Consider the following 6,000-nt stretch of genomic DNA (forward strand, 5'->3'; position numbering starts at 1 on the left):
CTTGCCTAGCAACGGTGTTGGGCGCCATCTCGACCTAAAATAAAATTGGGTCGTGACAACATGGTATCAGAGCACTAGGTTCACGTAAGTCTCACAAGTTATGGGCAGGCCTAATAGAGTCTTGAAGATCGGTGCGGAGACGTCCGTACTTATCTTCGAGAGGCTGTAGGGTGTTAGGAAATTACTCTTTATTCAGCTTCTATCGTGCAGTTGATGGTGTACTAAGTTTCTTTATCTTATTCTCTCACAGATGGTGAGAACGCGCACGGAAGATGTTCCTGGCCCGGGAGAGGCTGCTCCCATATTGCTAGAGGCTGAGACAGAGGCCAGGGAAGGGCACCTGCCCGAGGTAGGGAACGAGGACGTCCCAAAGTTGCCCCAGTTGCACCACCGGCAGATCTAGTAGAGGATCTTAATGTGGAGGAGCAGGGTGGGGTGGCTGAGCAGAGCCATCCCCGGTAGATTTCATGTCAGCACCGGGCTTTCAGGAGGTTATAGGTCATATGCTACGGTTCATGGATACTATGACCCAGGCTGGTTTATTTCCAGCTGACCCAGCCACATCTCAGGCCGGAGGGGGAGCATAGACCCCTACTGCTCAGGCTCCAGGGCATACGGCTATCGTATATCAGACCCCAGGTGCACTACCCGTGGGTGGTGCCCAACCAGTTGTAGCAGCGACAGCTAAGCCTAGACAAGCTGCGGCCGGCGAGCCGTAGAAGCTATTTGACAGATGGACTAGGCTACATCCTCATGTATTCGGAGGTGAGCGACATAAGGATCCCAAAGACTTCATTGATCGGTGCAGGGACAGACTGCACAACATGAGGATATTGGAGTCCCATGGGGTGGATTTCACTACTTTCCAGCTGAAGGGCAGGGACCGTAGGTGGTGGTAGTCTTATCTTCTTAGCAGACCAGTAGGTTCTCCTCCCATGACATGGGACCAGTTTACACATCTATTATTGGACAGGTATATCCCACCCTCTCAGAGGGAAGAATTGCGGTTCCAGTTTGAGCAGCTCCAGCAGGGTTAGATGTCAGTGACCGATTATGAGTCAAGATTCTCTGAGTTGTCTCGCCTGCACCTATGATACTTCCAACTGAGGTGGAGTGAGTTCGGAGGTTTGTTGCGGGGTTGCACTCAGGTATTCAGGCTACTATGGCCCGGGAGGTTGAGATAGGGACTTCCTATCAGCTAGTAGTAGAGATTTCTCGGAGGATTGAGGGTTACCGTTAGAGGGGTAGAGAGCAGATGCAGCGGGACAAGAGGTTCCGTTATTCCGGAGAGTTTAGAGGTGCCCCGACTTGGTGCAGAGGTCAGTTCATAAGGGGTCAGCCCAGCAGGCCCACATATCCAGCACCACCGCCTCCTCAGGGTGCTCCAGTGCGACCCTATTTCAGTGCCATGCCGGAGAGTTCTTACAGCCCACCAGCTATTAAGGGTTCTTCCAGTTCCTAGTTTAGTGCCATGCCAGAGAGTTCTTACCGCCCACTAACCATTCAGGGTTTCTTACAGTAGGTATTCAGGCCATCAAGGTCAGACTTCAAGATAGCAGATCACCGCACCGAGAGGTTGTTTCGAGTGCGGGGATCCCGGTCATGTACGGAGGTTCTGCCCCAAGCTTCGGGGCAAGGCAGTACAGTAGGGTCATCAACCCATGGTTACAACACCAACCGTCCAGCCGCCTAGAGGCAGAGGGCAGGCGGGTAGGGGCCATCCTAGAGGTGGAGGCCAGGCAAGGGGAGGTCAGCCAGCTACTGTTCAGACAGGCGGAGGCCAGCCAGTCGGCGCTCCAGCTAGGTTCTATGCTTTTTCGGCCAAACCAGATGTAGTGGCCTCAGATTCTGTGATCACAGGTACTATTTCCATCTGTGGTAGGGAAACTTCAGTATTGTTTGATCTAGGATCTACCTATTTATATGTGTCATCTCAGTTTGCCCATTTCCTGGATATTCCTCGTAAGTCCTTGGGTACTCCTGTTTACGTGTCCACTCCTGTGGGCGATTCTGTTGTTGTGGATCGGATCTATCAATCCTGTGTGGTCACATTCTGTGGTTATGAGACTAGAGCGGATCTCCTGTTGCTCGATATGACCGACTTTGAGGTTATCCTGGGCATGGACTGGTTATCTCCGTATCATGCCATCCTTGATTACCATGCCAAGACTGTTACCTTGGCGATGCCAGAGTTGCCTAGATTGGAGTGGAAAGGTTTGCTCGTCAGCACACCTAGTCGGATCATATCTCTTATGAAGGCTCGACACTTGGTCTAGAAGGGTTATTTGGCTTACCTAGCCTATGTGCGGGATACTACCGCAGAGTCTCCGGCGATTGATTAAGTACCAGTAGTTTGGGAGTTCTCCGATGTGTTTCCTTCTGACCTTCCAGGCATGCCACCAGATTGTGATATCGATTTCTATATTGATTTAGCTCCAGGTACCCAGCCTATATCTATCCTACCATACCGTATGGCTCCGAAAGAGTTGAAGGAGCAGCTTGAGAAGTTGCTAGCAAATGGGTTTGTCAGGCCGGGTGTATTTCCTTGGGGTGCACCAGTGCTGTTTGTGAAGAAGAAAGATGGGACTATGCGGATGTGCATTGACTACCGCCAGTTGAACAAAGTCACCATTAAGAACAAGTACCTGTTGCCGCGTATTGATGATTTGTTTGACCAGTTGTAGGGTACTAGGGTGTTCTCTAAAATCGACTTGAAATCAAGGTACCATCAGTTGAAGATTCGGGACTCGGATGTTCCGAAGACTGTTTTCCGTACTAGATATGGCCATTATGAGTTCCTAGTGATGTCCTTCGGCTTGACTAATACCCCAGTGACATTTATGTATTTGATGAACAGGGTGTTCAGGCCTTACATTGATTCGTTTGTCATTGTCTTTATTGATGACATTTTGATTTACTCACATAGCATGGAGGAGCACGAGCAACATTTGAGAGTGGTGCTTCAGACCTTGAGGGAGCAGAAGCTATATGCTAAGTTCTCCAAATGTGAGTTTTGGCTAGATTATGTAGCATTCCTGGGGCATGTTGTATCAGGCGAGGGTATTAAGGTGGACCCTAAGAAGATTGAGGCAGTTTAGAGTTGGCCTCGTACTACTATGGCGACTGAGATCAGGAGCTTCTTGGGGTTAGCATGCTATTATTGACCCAGAAGGGTGCTTCGTTCCGTTGGTTTGATGATTGTGAGGTGAGCTTCTAGAAGCTCAAGACAGCTTTTACTACCGCGTCCGTTCTAGTGTTACCTTCCGGCTTGGGGATGTATATTGTATATTGCGATGCTTCACGCATTGGTTTGGGTTGTGTATTGATGCATGAGGGGTGAGTTATTGCATATGCTTCGCGTCAGCTAAAGTTCCATGAGAAGAATTATCTTGTGCACGATTTGGAGTTGGCCGCGATTGTTCATGCTCTTAAGATCTGGATGTTTATGGAGTGTCCTGTGAGGTTTACACTGATCATCACAGCTTGCGGCATTTGTTCAGGCAAAGTGATCTCAATTTGAGGCAGCGCAGATGGCTTGAGTTACTGAAGGACTATGATATCACCATTCTTTATCATTCGGGCAAGGTGAATGTAGTCGCGGATGCCTTGAGCAGAAAGGCAGAGAGTATGGGTAGCTTGGCATCCATTTCAGCAGAGGAGAGGCCACTAGCTTTGGGCATTCAGTCCTTGGCTAACAGACAGGTGAGGTTGGATATTTCAGAGCCCAGCTGAGTTCTTGTATATGTCGTTGCTCGATCTTCACTATTGTAGCGTATTAGGGCCCGGTAGTTTGATGATCCGCACTTAATGGTTCTCAGAGAGAAGGTACTATAGGGTGGTGCCAAGGAGGTTACTATCGGCAATGATGGTGTTCTGCGACTCCAGGGTCATCTATGTGTTCCCAATATCGATAGATTGAGGAAGACGATTATAGAGGAAGCACACAACTCTTGGTATTCCATTCATCTAGGTGCTACGAAGATGTATCGTGACCTGATACAACACTATTGGTGGCGGTGGATGAAGAAAGACATAGTCAAGTATGTATCTAAATGCCTAAATTGCCAGCAGGTTAAGTATGAGCACCAGAGGTCAGGTGGCCTACTTCAGCAGATGACTATACCTGAGTGGAAGTGGGAGCGCATTACTATGAATTTCGTAGTTTGGTTGCCGCGGACTTTGCGGAAGTTCGATGCAGTTTGGGTCATTGTTGACAGATTGACCAAGTCGGCGCACTTCATCCCAGTTGTGACTACGTATACTTCATAGAGGTTGGCCCAAATTTATATTCAGGAGATAGCTCTGTTGCATGGTGTGCCTGTTTCCATCATATAAGACAGAGGCCCTCAGTTCACCTCATATTTCTGGAGAGAAGTACAGAGTGAGTTGGGGACCCGTGTAGAGATCAACACAACATTTCATCCACAGACCAATGGACAATCGGAGCGGACAGTTCAAATCATGGAGGACATGCTCAGAGCATGTGTGCTTGACTTTGGAGGGCAGTGGGATCGGTTCTCGCCCTTGGCCGAGTTTACTTACAACAACAGTTATAAGTCTAGCATCGAGATGGCTCCATTCGAGGCTTTATATGGTCGGCGATGTCGTTCTCCCATCGGATGGTTTGAGCCCGGTGAGGCTAATTTATATAGTACTGATTTGGTGAAGGATGCCTTGGAAAAAGTAAAGTTGATTCAAGAGTGACTTCGCACGGCACAGTCCAGACAAAAGAGTTACGCGGATCAGAAGGCGCATGATATATCATTTATGGTGGGTGAGAAAGTACTCTTGAAGGTTTCGCTGATGAAGGGAATCATGAGGTTCGGGAAGAAGGGCAAGTTGAGCCCAAGGTTTTTAGGCCCATTTGAGGTGTTGAAACGATTTGGGGAGGTTGGTTACAAGCTTGCTTTGCCGCCCAGTCTATCAGGAGTTCATCTTGTTTTCCATGTATCCATGCTTCGAAAGTATCATGTCGACCTATCACATGTGTTAGAGTTCAGCACGATTCAGTTAGATGAGAACCTAGGTTTTGAGGAGAAATCAGTTACCATTATTGATAGATAGGTTCGCCAGTTGAGGTCCAAGGGGATTTCCACGGTAAAGGTTCAGTGGAGGGGCCAACCAGTCAAGGAGGCGACTTGGGAGTCCGAGGAGGACATGCGGAGTATATATCCACACTTATTCGGCACTCCAGGTATGATTCTAAACCTGTTCGAGGACGAACGTTTGTTTAAGAGGTGGAGAATGTAACGACCCGACCAGTCATTTTACTTTTTAGAACCCCGTTCCCCTAAATAAGACTCCCCGTACGTGCTTCTACTATTTTATGGCTTGCGGGGATGGTTAGTTCAGGATTTGAAAGGGTTCGGGTTGAAATCAGAGCGCTTGGTTCCTTAAGGTTGGCCAAAGAGGCTAAGTTTGAATTCGGTTAACATTTTGAATAAATGACCTCGGAGTCGGGTTTTGACGGTTTCAATAGGTTCGTATGATGATTTTGGACTTGGGCGTATGTTCGGATCAGGTTTTGGATGACCCGGGAGAATTTCGGCACCTAATAATGAAAGTTGGTTCTTTGAAGGTTTTTTTTGAAGTTCTTTAAATTTGGTTTGAAGTAGGTTTTGGTGTTATTATGGTCCAAATAGAATTCTGAGACTGGGAATAGTTCCGTAACGTCATTTAAGACTTGCACGCAAAATTTGGTGTCATTCCGAGTAGTTTAAGTACGTTTCGGCACGTTGGAGTAAATTAAAGAACTTGAAGTTTATATTTTGATTCAATTGGTTTGGGGTGTGATTCTTAGTTTTGATTTTGTTTGTACATTCCGAAAGTTTGAGCGAGTCCATTTCATGATTCCAAATGTGTTGTTATGTTTGAATGGGGCCTCGGGGGCCCCGAATGCCGTTCGGACGATGCGCGAATTGAGTTTTAAACCTTAAAGGGTTGCTGGTTGCACCCGTTCTGGTGTAATCGCACCTGTGAGCCTTGGGCCGCAGGTGCAAG

The sequence above is a fragment of the Nicotiana tabacum genome, chromosome 19 (genome assembly GCF_000715075.1).
Source record: "Nicotiana tabacum cultivar K326 chromosome 19, ASM71507v2, whole genome shotgun sequence".
Classification (NCBI taxonomy): Eukaryota; Viridiplantae; Streptophyta; class Magnoliopsida; order Solanales; family Solanaceae; genus Nicotiana; species Nicotiana tabacum.